The sequence below is a fragment of the Podarcis melisellensis genome (genome assembly GCF_964234715.1).
Source record: "Podarcis melisellensis genome assembly, chromosome: 5".
NCBI classification, from domain to species: domain Eukaryota; kingdom Metazoa; phylum Chordata; class Lepidosauria; order Squamata; family Lacertidae; genus Podarcis; species Podarcis melisellensis.
Genome location: NC_138537.1, coordinates 12,399,596 through 12,413,020, shown reverse-complemented (window position 1 = coordinate 12,413,020; position 13,425 = coordinate 12,399,596). Strand labels below are relative to the sequence as shown.

The 13,425-nt window shown below is 43.8% G+C and overlaps 1 long non-coding RNA gene across 1 annotated transcript; it reads right to left on the bottom strand.

Moving 5' to 3' along the window:
- Window positions 1-224: 224 nt before the first annotated feature.
- LOC309370051 lies at window positions 225-9,390 on the bottom strand. The gene is made up of 3 exons (XR_014168392.1): window positions 8,562-9,390; window positions 6,805-6,907; window positions 225-444 (listed from the first exon to the last, which is right to left on the bottom strand). It is a non-coding gene; the product is annotated as an uncharacterized lncRNA (long non-coding RNA).
- Between the last annotated feature and the right edge of the window lie 4,035 nt (window positions 9,391-13,425).

The following is a 13,425-nucleotide window of genomic DNA, read 5'->3' as shown; positions in this document are numbered from 1 at the left end:
TCGGGGGATGCCTTTCATTTTTAGTGGTTTGGAACTGGCATTTCAAACTCTCTTCTTTTTCCTTTTCGAGCTTGAGGTGGAAGATGAGTCAGAGGTCGAGAGGTGGGATTGACAGAACACAATGCTCAGCAGCTGTCTTGCGAAGTAATGCTAAGCGGCATTGACTTCAACACCATGAAACATTTATTATTAGCTAAATAGTTAATGAGCACGACAGGTTTGTATGGAACATAGCAGTCTATTTGCCCAAAAGCTCAAGCTTAAAGATGCTTAAGATGCACAAACAAACAATAGACAACAAACTTGTGACTCCTGTATGCAAACATGAGTTTGAACACGAAAGAAATCCCTTCAGTGTTGAGGACATGGCTCCTTCTCCCTTGTTTATGTGCCCAGGCAGAAAGAAGGTCAGCTTGAACTACGAGTTACGACTGCAGCAGACAACTAGAAAATCAAAGAAATATAGAAGCCATTGGGAGGAATCTACCAAAACAGGAAAGACTGTTATTCTAGGACAGAGGTAGCCAATCTATTCCTCAGTGGACTTCAGTAGACTGAAAGGAGATAGAACACCCAGCTTCAAATATTTACAGGGCTGTTATACAGAAGAGGGAGCTAGCTTGTTTATGATGGTAAGAGCTATTTGACAGTGGAATGGTCCCCCTCAGAGGGTGATGGACTCTCTTTCATTGGAGATGCTCAGAGGGAGATGCTTATCTTCCATGAACACTTGAGTTGGGTTCCATCCAACTCTACAACTCTATGATTCTATTGTTCCTGACCATTGGCCATGTTGGGTAGGGCAGGATGACAGCTGGATTCCAATAACATCTTAGGTAGTGATAGACGAAACCATCTTTCTCCAACCCATGTCCCTTGCCCATGAGTAGACCGCCAAGCTTGTTCCTTCCCAAGTCTATGCAGATTTGCATTCAGAGAAATTCATTTTAAAAACATTTAAAACTGCCACACTTTCAACAGGTTGGAATAGTTTTGGAAGCACTTTCCAAGGTAAGTGGGATGCTGGTGGTGCTGTGGGTTAAACCACAGAGCCTAGAACTTGCTAATCACAAGGTCGGCGATTTGAATCCCCACGACAGGGTAAGCTCCCATTGCTCTGTCCTTGCTCCTGCCAACCTAGCAGTTCGAAAGCACGTCAAAGTGCAAGTAGATAAATAGGTACCGCTCCGGTGGGAAGGTAAACGCCGTTTCCATGCGCTGCTCTGGTTCGCTGTATGCTGGCTCCCTCGGCCAATAAAGCGAGAAGATCGCCGCAACCCCAGAGTCGTCCACGACTGGACCTAATGGTCAAGGGTCCATTTACCTTTAACAAGGTAGTCTAAGGGCTTATTCCCAGTTTCTTTTTTCTTTCTTCTAAACCATTTCTAGCAGCTTGCAGCAGCAACTTGAAAATGTGGCATTTGCTGAAAACTATTGAAAACCAAGTCCTACGAAGTGTAAGGCCCCTCCTCCTGCCCTTGAACTGGGTGTTATATACCTGTAAGGCCACCAGGGATATTGTATAGGAAAAAAAATGGCTGTCCCAATAGGTACATAGGGCCACCATCTTTTTCTCTATACAGTTACCCAGGAAGGGACGGCATATCACTTCCATATGCTTCCTCCCCTCCCTTGTTCACATTAAACTATAGTTTATTTTAAAATATGGTTTAATGTAATGTGGAAATTAGGTCATTAGAACCAAGCAAAAGCACTCTAGGAGAGCGTCCTGGGAGCAGAGAGAGAGGTGAGGAGTGGGGAGAGAAGAGTGGGGAGCTGCATTTGGCTCCCTGAGCTTAGGGGTTTGCCCCCTGTCCTCTGTCCCATGCCCCCGAACTGGACTGTGAACTCGTGAGCTCTTTTTTTTTTTTTTTTTTTAATAAAAATTTTTATTAAGATTTTTTACAGATACATATTTAACAAACAAAATAGGTTTCATAACATCTTTTCATTCTATTGCGGACTCCCTCACGTCTCCCGCTTCCACTCTCATCATTAAAAACGAATTTTTCCAAGCAAATTATCATCTTGTTTATACTCTTAAGTGCAATGTTTAGGTTAAACTCAAATAAAAAATTATAATTTAATGGTAGACAGTTATTTCTGCTCTGGCTTCCTTGTTAGGATTCAACCAAATTACAATACTTTTGTAAATAAATCTTAAATTTCTTCCAGTCTTCTTCAACCCTCTCCTCTCCCAGGTCGCGGATTCTGCCAGTCATCTCGGCCAGTTGCATATAGTCCATCAGCTGCATCTGCCATTCTTCCAGTGTTGGTAGATCTTGGGTTTTCCAACTCTTAGCAATAAGTATCCTTGCCGCCGTTGTAGCGTACATAAAAAATGTTCTATCCTTCTTTAACACGTTCTGGCCGACCATGCCCAGAAGGAAGGCCTCTGGTTTCTTGGTGAAGGTATACTTAAATACCTTTTTTAACTCATTATATATCATTTCCCAAAAGGCCTTCACTTTAGGGCAGGTCCACCAGAGGTGAAAGAATGTTCCTTCATTTTCCTTACATTTCCAACATTTGTTATCAGACGAATGGTGTATTTTAGCCAATTTCACTGGGGTCATGTACCATCTATATATCATTTTCATTACATTTTCCTTCAGAGCATTACATGCTGTGAAGTTCAGCCCGGTAGTCCATAACCTTTCCCAGTCCTCAAACATAATGTTGTGCCCAATATCCTGAGCCCACTTTATCATAGCCGATTTAACCAATTCGTCTTGTGTGTTCCATTTCAGCAGCAAGTTATACATTTTTGAAAGTACCTTGGTCTTAGGTTCTAGCAGTTCTGTCTCCAGTTTCGATTTCTCCACCTGGAATCCTAACTTTTTATCAATCTTAAACACTTCCTTAGTCTGAGCATAGTGTAACCAGTCTCGCACTTTATCTTTCATTTTCTCTAAACTCTGCAGTTTCCAATTGTCTCCATCCCTTTCTAGTATTTCCCAATATTTTGGCCAATTGGCCTCCATATTGGGTCTTTTTCGGGCCTTGGCCTCCAAAGGTGACAGCCACCTCGGTGTTTTGTTTTCTAATAAGTCTTTGTATCTTGTCCAGACATTAAATATTGCTTTTCTGACAATATGGTTCTTAAAGACCTTGTTGGTCTTAACCTTGTCATACCATAAATATGCATGCCATCCAAATGCATTGTTAAAACCTTCCAAATCCAGCACATCCGTGTCCTCCAGAAGTAGCCAGTCTTTTAGCCAGCAGAAAGCTGCGGCTTCATAGTACAACTTTAAGTCTGGCAGGGCAAAGCCCCCTCTTTCTTTTGCGTCCGTTAATATCTTAAACTTAATTCTGGGCTTTTTGCCCTGCCAGACAAATTTGGAGATATCTTTCTGCCACTTCCGGAAGCACTCCGTTTTATCTACAATCTGCAATGTCTGAAACAAAAATAACATTTTTGGCACTACATTCATCTTAATAGCAGCTATTCGACCTAACAATGAAAGTTTCAGTTTTGACCAGCTATCCAAGTCTCTCTTAATTTCAGACCAACATTTTTCATAATTATCTTTAAACAGACTCAAATTCTTTGCTGTTATGTTTACCCCTAGGTATTTAACTTTCTTAACCACAGTTAACTCTGTCTCTCTCTGAAACCGTTCCGACTCAATATCTGTCAAGTTTTTTCCCAACACCTTGGTTTTTTGCTTATTTAGTTTAAATCCCGCCACCCGACCAAAATCCTGGATTAGTTGTAGTACTCTTTTCGTACTAGATTCTGGCTCCTGTAATGTCAGAACTAAGTCATCTGCAAACGCTTTAAGTTTGTATTGTTTCGCTCCGACCTGTATCCCTTCCACCAACCTGTCCCCTCTAATCGTGTTCAAGAGCACCTCCAGGACCGAGATAAATAGTAACGGGGAAATCGGACAGCCTTGTCGTGTTCCTTTTTCAATTTTAAACTCTTCTGTAACCACATTGTTAACTATCAGTTTAGCCTTTTGTTCTGAATATATTGCATCAATCCCATTCTCAAACCCCCGGCCCACTCCCATTTCTTTTAGATTCCCTTTCATAAACTTCCAGGATATGTTATCAAAGGCCTTCTCCGCGTCTATAAAAATTAAAACAGCTTTAGTATTTATGTCTGTTTGTAAAAGCTCCAATATATCTATAATGTTCCTTGTATTGGCAGACATATGTCTACCTGGGAGAAAGCCTGCCTGGTCTTTATGGATTACTTTGTTTAAAACCCTCTTGAATCTACTTGCCAAAACGTCTGCGAATATTTTGTAATCCACATTTAAAAGGGAGATGGGACGGTAGTTCTTAAGCTGTGTCTTTTCAGTTTCCGATTTTGGTATCAATGTGATGAAAGCTTCTTTCCACGATTCTGGCGCCTTCTTCCCCTCTAAAATTTCATTGCTGACCTCCATCAGTGGTTGTATCAAATAGTCTTTCAATGTCTTATAATACTTGGAGGTCAGCCCATCTGGTCCTGGTGATTTGCCCTGTTTCATATTTTGGATGGCCTGCTCAATCTCTTGTCGTGTTATTTTGCCATTCAGAATTGATCTATTTTCTTCTGACAACTTTGCCAGTCCATTTGTCTTTAGAAATTGTTTAATCGCTGCTTCATCTTGTGGCCCTTGAGTGTATAATTTTTTGAAATATCTCTGGAAACACTTTCTAATCTCTCCGGGGTTCTGGATACATCTTCCTTCAATCTCTAAGTTTGTCACTGTGTTTAACTTTTGTCTCCTCTTCAACTGCCAAGCTAGCAGTTTTCCACATTTATTAGCCGACTCAAAAGTTTTTTGTTTCATTAGTTTGATTTTCCATTCTATTTCCTGATTTATCAGTTTACAATACTGTGCTTGGTAAAGTTTGATTTCTCTCAGAATCGGCTGGGACTTCGGATTAAGTCTTAACTTCTTCTCCAACTCCTTGATTTTTTCCAAAATTTTATCTTTCCTTTCGTTTTGTTTCCTTTTCTTTACTGTGTTCTGTTGTATCAGGAACCCCCTCATCACGGCCTTACTTGCGTCCCAGATAGTTCTTTTTTCCACTGTGGTGTTCATATTGATCTCAAAATAATCCTTGCTCTATCTGAGCTCTATCTGAGTGTTATTCCTTTGGTTTGCTCAGCCAAAATTTATGCTTCAGGAAAATCCCAAGTTTAGTCAGGTGCTCCTGGATATATCAAGTTTTTAGATCGTGGTGTTGTTTTTCCCCTGATATGGCTGTATGTATCATATCTCTCTTCAGGGACCAGATCCTATTGGCCATCCACGGCAGAAGCAAATAATAATGAAAGAGTTATCAAACACATCCACCATCTTGTGGCATTCAAGACGGATTCTCTAGAGCTGAGAGCATGAGCTGAATAAAACTTGTGTTAAAGCTGTCTTTGTAACCATGCAGGAGAAGGATATTCTTTCAGCTTCGGTGTGATGAGACCATTGTTCTTATGTACACTTAATTGTCAACATAATTGTTTAAACAGAAGCCCCTGTGAGTCATTTGTGTGTCTAAACTATCACCTTGATTCTGACATTTGGAAAAGGTAAACAACCGTTTATGACAATCATGTCGAACAGTTTCGTATACCTTATAAGAGGGAGTTTGGGGTTTGGGGACTTCGTTAGCACATCATACCAGGCTGTTAAATCTGCCGTGATCCTGTCAAAGTCACCAGCTCGATTAGCAAAATGAGCTGGTTAATGCAGTCATCCCATATGCTGCATGTAGCTTTGGTCTGTCGTGTTGAAAGACAGTTCCCCTTGCCAGTAAACACACATACCCCTCATCATAAAATATATCATCCCAAATGCCATTGCTTGTGTGCTCAGGTATGTGTTTGATGGTGCTGAATACAAATGACCCCAAGCCAACCCATAGTCAGGCACCCCAGAATCATCTAACAGGAAATGCATAGACAACCAAACTAAGGTCGTCTTCAGTCCTATTTTTCTAGAAAAAGGGGTGCCAAAATTTACAATGAACTCCTTCCTCATTCTCTTAGAATGGCAATGGCTGCCACCTGAGAGGAGCCGGAACTGAGTTCCGGCAAGTTCCGGCTGAAGAAAAGCCCTGCTTGTCCCTATCCGAGCCAACAAGGGCATCTTCTGAGGCAAATATTTCTTCTGGAAGCATAATCTTGTTCACTAGAGATGCTGGAGACTGAAATATGGCTTTCCGAATGCAAATCATGTGCTCTCAGCATAGACTCTACTCCCCACATGCCAATGCCGCAGTACATACATGCCTATGATGCACAACAGAGCACTGTGCAGCTGACTAGTCAAAATAACTATTTCAGCGGAGTGGAAAATGTATTCCTCTTACTTTTAAGATTCAGTAAATCTTTCCTCAAAGATTATTATGGGTTGCAAATTTCCTGCGAGGTTCCGGAAATGGAGTTTAATGTATCCTCCCAGGGGGTTTTGTTTGATGCCCTAAGCTCTTGATACCAGGATAATAATGGGAGGCATGGCCTTTGTGGGTGGGTATTATAGAGAGCGTGAGATAGGGGAAGTTTAATAAATTTCACTGAATTGGTTCTTTGGCAACCATGTACCATTTCCCCCAAGATGACCTATAAGCTCTGAAAGTGGCAATGCAGATCAGCTTGGAAGTGGGTTTGGCATGTCTCCATTGGCGTTAAAAGGATTAAAAAGGTGATGAATTGCTCCATGGGAGGTTTCCCTACCTGGGCATGTCAGAAAGCCTGACAACCTCTGTGCGATATTTGCAGGCTTGTTTTCACCTAGTGATGCTGCAACTGGGGGGTGAGTGGGATGGGATGGGAAGGCAACAACAAAAATGTATCAGACCCACCATATTTTTGATTGATGATGCCCCATTCATTCACATCCAGGCCTGATTGCAATGTCATAAAAAAAGAGAAAATGCTGGCATGGAAACCATCTGATAATCATATCTGAAAAAGCAAGGAAATATCCCAGTGCTTCCTGTATGATTTTGCTTACCAGGCGTTTCACAGATTTAGAGATGAAGCTTCGACGCGCAGAAATTAGATGGGCACTTTGTCATTCCACAGTAGTCTTTATTCAAGGATCTCAAACAGCTTGAGCAGCAGTAAATCAAGCTTTAGACAGAGCAGCACCATCCTGGTCTCCTTCTATAGCTTCTCTCCAGAGACCAAGGAATTCAGAAAGGCTGAAATCTCTGTAACTAGAGTTGATCCCACACTGGGTCTTTTAGTGCTGCTGAGGCACTAAATCAGGCATTCCTCATCTGATAAAGTCATGGAGAGATTGGGAGGGGAAAGGTGGTTCCAGCAAGCCCCACCCTCTCCAAGCATCACCTTCCCTTTGAGCTGAAGGGCAGAGTTTTGCAGGTATGAGTCTCTTTGGACTTGCCCAACTCCCTGTGTGATTGAGAGCAGCAACAGCCAACACGGTGCCTCCAGCTGTAACTCCCATTATCCCTGACCATTGGGCCAAGCTGGATGAGGTTAATGGGAGTTGGAGTCCATCAACATCTGAATGACAACATGTTGGCTACTCCTGGTTATGCAGGGTCCTAAACTCAGAAAAGCTTCCCTGAGTGCAGGAGGTTTGGTCTTCAAATCACAGACTGTTGTAAGCAAGGGGGAGATCATGCCAGAGCTATCACCATGCTATCCCTCATGTAATTTTAACTGAGTGAGGAAAAGGAACATCTGGATAGACTGATTGTTTCCCCTCAGATAGCCAACCACTGCATTAAAACAGGGGCTCCACACAGCATTTACTATAGTGCCATGTAAACAAGTACAGTGGTACCTCAGATTACATACGCTTCAGGTTACATACGCTTCAGGTTACAGACTCCGCTAACCCAGAAATAGTGCTTCAGGTTAAGAACTTTGCTTCAGGATAAGAACAGAAATCGGGCTCCTGCGGCGCGGCGGCAGCAGCAGGAGGCCCCATTAGCTAAAGTGGTGCTTCAGGTTAAGAACAGTTTCAGGTTAAGAACGGACCTCCGGAACGAATTAAGTACTTAACCCGAGGTACCACTGTACTGTCTTTCCCCATGGCTGAGACCTTTCTAGAATGACTACTCACAAGTAAAGTTCAGCAAAGATCCTTGGCCAACGTAAAATGAAAGTTAAATGCTTGCCAGTTCAGCCATTTTGTCACTTCCTCATCATCCCAAGTGAGGGATTGGCACATTAACTTCCTTTTGAACATCCACCCTGCGAATAATTGCCCCATGTGGCTTTGTTTTCCCATGAGGGGGCTATTAATTCAAGAATCTCTCTTGTTTTTTAATTTTTAAATGAACAATATAGCTATTGAAAAATATTGCTGGCCGGTCCCATCAGAGCAACACTGTGTTGTTGTTATTGTTGTTGTTGTTGTTGTTAAAATCAGTCAGCCACCACAGCATCTGAATGCCCTCTCCTTGCCCCACTTCACCACCTGTGAATGGACTAGCAAAATCCAGCTTTTAAATCTTAAAATAATAATAATCTCATTAATTGGGGCACCTCAATGCTTGTTGTTTTTGTAAAATCAAGTAAACATTTGAGCCCAAAAATCTTGCCCGTCCAGGAAACAACAGAAGGAGGGGAAAGAGGGGTTAGTTACCTGTGCCCAGAATCTGTTTCAATACTCCTTTTTCTCACTCTCTCTCTGTCCCTTTGAAAGAATCTGCCAACTGTCAGGCTATAAACCATCCCAAGAATACACGTTGTCTTTTCAAGAATGAAACCTCCTTAGCAAAATCCACCAGGTAGAAATCTTCAAATGACCTCTAAGGCTGACAAATCATCTGAGAGGAAGAGAGAGGCAATACAATGAGAGCTGCCTGCTGTTTCTTGTGCCGAAGTCAGAAGAAAATGCCAAGTGAGGAAGAATACTAACTCTCCGAGACTATTTAAAATTCCAGCAGGACGACTCTGCCTGCATTCCAATTTCCTCCCATAAATGCACACACAAAAAAGCATCTGAATGTCAGAAAATCACCACATGCAACCAGAGTCTTTGACAAGCGGCAATTTATTTAGACTGCCCTCCAGAAGTTGAAAAGCTATTCTTCTCTCCAAATGTTGCTACGGCTCTAATTGAAAGATTACATAAGGATCACAGATTTTCCTTTCAATGAAATATGGTTCCAAGGATCATGAGAAGAGCAACTGAAAAGAACTTACTCGATTCTATTATGTGTCGTGCCAGGAAGGCACCCAGAAAATATTAGAGATCAAGGCTTCGCTGAATAACATGAGGAGGAGAGATTTGGGTGGGGATGTTGCTGAGGAATTTTCAAGACCATTGTAATTAATGGACCTAAATTAGGGTATAATCCTGAACACAAGAAGTTGTTTTCAGGTAAGCAGGGACAAAGTATTCCAGACTCAAACTCCATTCAGGAGCTAGGCTGTGTAAGCCTGTTGGAGGGAAAACAAGCCTTTCAATGGAGATTTCTGTGTATCTGAAGATACACAGTGTATCTTCTGTTTCAGTGTATCTGAAGAAGTGTGCATGCACACGAAAGCTCATACCAAGAACTAACTTAGTTGGTATTTAAGGTGCTACTGGAAGGAATTTTTTTTGTTTTGACTATGGCAGACCAACACGGCTACCTATCTGTAATGGAGATTGAGTTACACCACCCTTTTTGCTAGTTTAATTTATGCTGGGCTGCATCAACAGAAGTATAATGTCCAGATCTATGGAAGTCATAGTTCTACCCTATGCTGCCTTGTTCAGACCACACCTGGAATACTGTGTCCAGTTCTGGTTGCCATAATTTAAGAAGGATGTTGACAAACTGGAATGTGTGCAGAGGAGGACAACCAAGATGATCAAGGGTCTGGAAACCAAGCCTTATGAGAGCTGGTTGAAGGAGATGGGTATTTTTAGCCTGGGGGAAAAGGAGACTGAGAGGAGATAGGATAGCCATCTTCAAATATCTCATGGGCTGTCACATGGAAGATGGAGCAAGCTTGTTTTCTTCTGCCCCAGAGGGTAGGATCCGAACCAATGCCTTCACGTTATAAGAAAGGAGATTCTGACTAAACACCAGAAAGAACTTTCTGACAGTAAGAAAGTTTGCTTGAGATCCCTGCATTGCAGAGGGTTGGACTAAATGACCCTTGGGGTCATTCCAACTACAATTTTATGATTCTATGTTATGTTCCCAAGTCACGTGGGCTTAAGCCCATATGCCATGCTTAGTCCAGTTCAGCTGGCAGTAGCCCTGCTTCTAATTGGATGTGGTATACTTTATGCCAGGGACGCGGGTGGCGCTGTGGGTTAAACTACAGAGCCTAGGACTTGCCGATCAGAAGGTCGGCAGTTCGAATCCACATGACGGGGTGAGCTCCCGTTGCTCTGTCCCAGCTCCTGCCAACCTAGCAGTTCAAAAGCACATCAAAGTGCAAGTAGATAAATAGGTACCACTCCGGTGGGAAGGTAAACGGCGTTTCCATGCGCTGCTCTGGTCCACCAGAAGTGGCTTAGTCATGCTGGCCACATGACCCAGAAGCTGTACACCGGCTCCCTCGGTCAATAAAGTGAGATGAGCGCCGCAACCCCAGAGTCGGCCACGACTGGACCTAATGGTCAGGGGTCCCTTTACCTTTATACTCTATGTCGGCTTAATTTAAGCCACTTTCCCATATTTAGAATTGCTCCTTAAGTTAGGTGTACTCTGAGTAAACCTCAGTTGAATAGAGACACCCACCCACCCCATGTTTATGATACAACACAGGGAGATTATCATTTGGCTGTGTTGGGTCTCCACTGCTCTGCTAGGGTTCCTGTCCGTCACGATCTCATTCTTAAAGGTCACTGAGGAAAATCAGATAAGAAGGATGTAGCCATGGTGCTGATTTGTCTGGACTGAGCAATATACCTGGAGGGGAAGCACGTGGGTGAGTCATCTTGCCCTGCACTTTCTCATCCACCAAGACATTTCCACTGCCCTTTCTGTCTTGTCACAGCTCCGGACGATGCTGTTCTGCTGCATCTGGAAATAGTGGGCTTTAGTGGAATGTCCTTCAGCATATGTGTAGCAATGCTGGCACAACACCGAAGAGTGTGACAGCACACTTTTGCGACACAACTGAACCCTAAGAGGTGTTTGTGCACATGAGCATTTCTGTTCAGCTTTGAAAGATATGCTGCCTAGATGTCTAAATTCTACCCTACAGTGACACCAAGAGGGGGGAAAAAACATATACTGTAACATTTTGCTGAATTCAGCCTAGAGATGCCCATGTTAAACATGCTTGCTTTCATTTGACTTTGCACAGTTATAAAATGCTTCCTGCCTTCTGCTTTGATGGTTTTTTCCCGGTCTTCTTCTTTCCACACTTTGCATGCAGAAATTCCCAGGCTTGGTATCCCTGACATTTCCAGTTGAAAAAAAGAAGAATGAGATAGCCAGGGGTGGGAGAGATATGTACCAAAAAACCTGGAGCAGAGACATAGCATGGGACGGGGCTGGGGGGGGCATTGCCACAGACACAGGTCTTTTTTGGGTGGGGCCACATTCCTGCCCAGATTGGCTGGAGAAACCCAAGCACATGGGTGGGGTATAAATAATAGCATTACTATTACTATTAACAGATGGAGGGCGCCGTGAGAAGGACGCAACAGCTCATGGTGCCCTGCGAACCCAGTGCCATTTTACCCCTGCCCTCTAGTGTCCTTTCTACCAGCCTTCCAGCTGGTGGGAGGCTTGAGAAGGACACAACAGGCATGTGCCCTGCCAGCCCTGCAGTGTTTTTGTGAGTCTCAAAAAGCGGCACTGGGCTCTCAGGGCGTTGTGGGTGCACCTTCAAAGCAGGGTGGCCAGACAGGCTCCCCACTGTGCTGCCAGGCAGACGGCGCAGTGTGGAGCTGCTTAGCTCCAGTGAGCGGGGGTCACTCTGGCAGCGCACACCACCCCCAGGGCACAGAGCACCCCCTCGACGCAGTGCATACACCCTGTTGCATGCGGGGAATGCTCCGCCACTGCCCTGGAGAGTTGCAGTTAGTCAGAGTGGACTATACTAGATGGAAATAGCCTCTTTAGCACATTACTGGACCACTGTTGATCAGAGCACCAGAGTAGATGAGCCTTTGGGCAATTCTTGTGTTTCTTACATCCATGCAAGTTTGCCTTTTCATCCTCCACAGGCTCTTTGTCCCTGTTCCTTGGCACTGCATGGAAACAGAAGAAGCTGCCCATTGGGCCATCTAGCCCAGTATTGTTGGCAGTGGGTCACCATGGTTTCAGACAGAAGCCTTTTCTGACCTGGAGATGCTGGGAATCCAAGACAGGACCTTCTACATGCAAAGCAGATGCTCTATCACTGAGCCACAGCCCTTCCTCTTTTGCTGCAGGGGGGGGGGGGAATGCAGCTTGTGCTCCCTGCATGACAAACATCATGTGCCGAGTCCTCAAGGGGGTAGGCGGAAGCAGCTGCTTTCTCAAGGTACCAACTTTTTTGCCCCTCTTCTCCTTCTGCCCAGGTTAGCTCACCAACTGCCTCCTGAATATGGCTGAGGAGGAAGCCCTTCGAACCGGAATGCGGAGCACCGAATGCACAGTGAATCGTTTAGCACTTCTCCTTCAGAAACATGAGTACGGGCCTTTAAAACATCTGAGCAAAACAGAAAAAAACAAACAAAAATCTGTCACTCCAACAGCTATCACCCTGTCAAAATGCCCCAGAGCAGAATTCCTTCCCCTGGTTTCTAAACAGCAGTGGGAGCGGCGGCAGTGAGTGTTATAGTTGTTAGACAGCAAGTATTTTTGGAAAGATGACAGCTGGCTTGTCAGATGTTAATGCTGAAGTACTCGGCGTTTGTGTGTTACAACAATAATGTGGCAAGCATTTATTCCTGCATTAGCGTATGCAGGGCCATGAAACTGCCGCCTGAAGACTGTAGGGGAAATGAGGCCAGGCTGTGCCACTTCCATTCATGTTACCAGATTCCCACTGAATATAAATTACCGTTCCGCTTATTTTTGAGCTTCCTCACACAAGGTAGTATCAGTGCCAACATCTGCCACTGGAAAAAAAAATTATCACCCTCTTAACATCTCTGGGGCAAAATTATCCCCCTTTAAGAAGGTGTTTACTGGCTGCTTACAGTAAGAGCTTTGATGAGATTTCTGAAGATTTACCAGCAGAAGAAAAAAAACTCAGTGTTAATTAATCTCCAGTCATTATTCTATACCTTAGACCAGAGTTTTCCAAACTGTGTGTTGCGACACATTAGTGTGTCGGCTGCAGTGTGCAGGTGTGTCATACAAACCCTCCCCACGCTCCTCCTGGGGCTGGAAAGGGGTTAGCTTAACCTCTGGTTTGCTAGTACAGTGGTACCTCGGGTTAAGAACTTAATTCGTTCTGGAGGTCCGTTCTTAACCTGAAACTGTTCTTAACCTGAGGTACCACTTTAGCTAATGGGGCCTCCCGCTGCCACCATGCGATTTCTGTTCTCATCCTGAGGTAAAGTT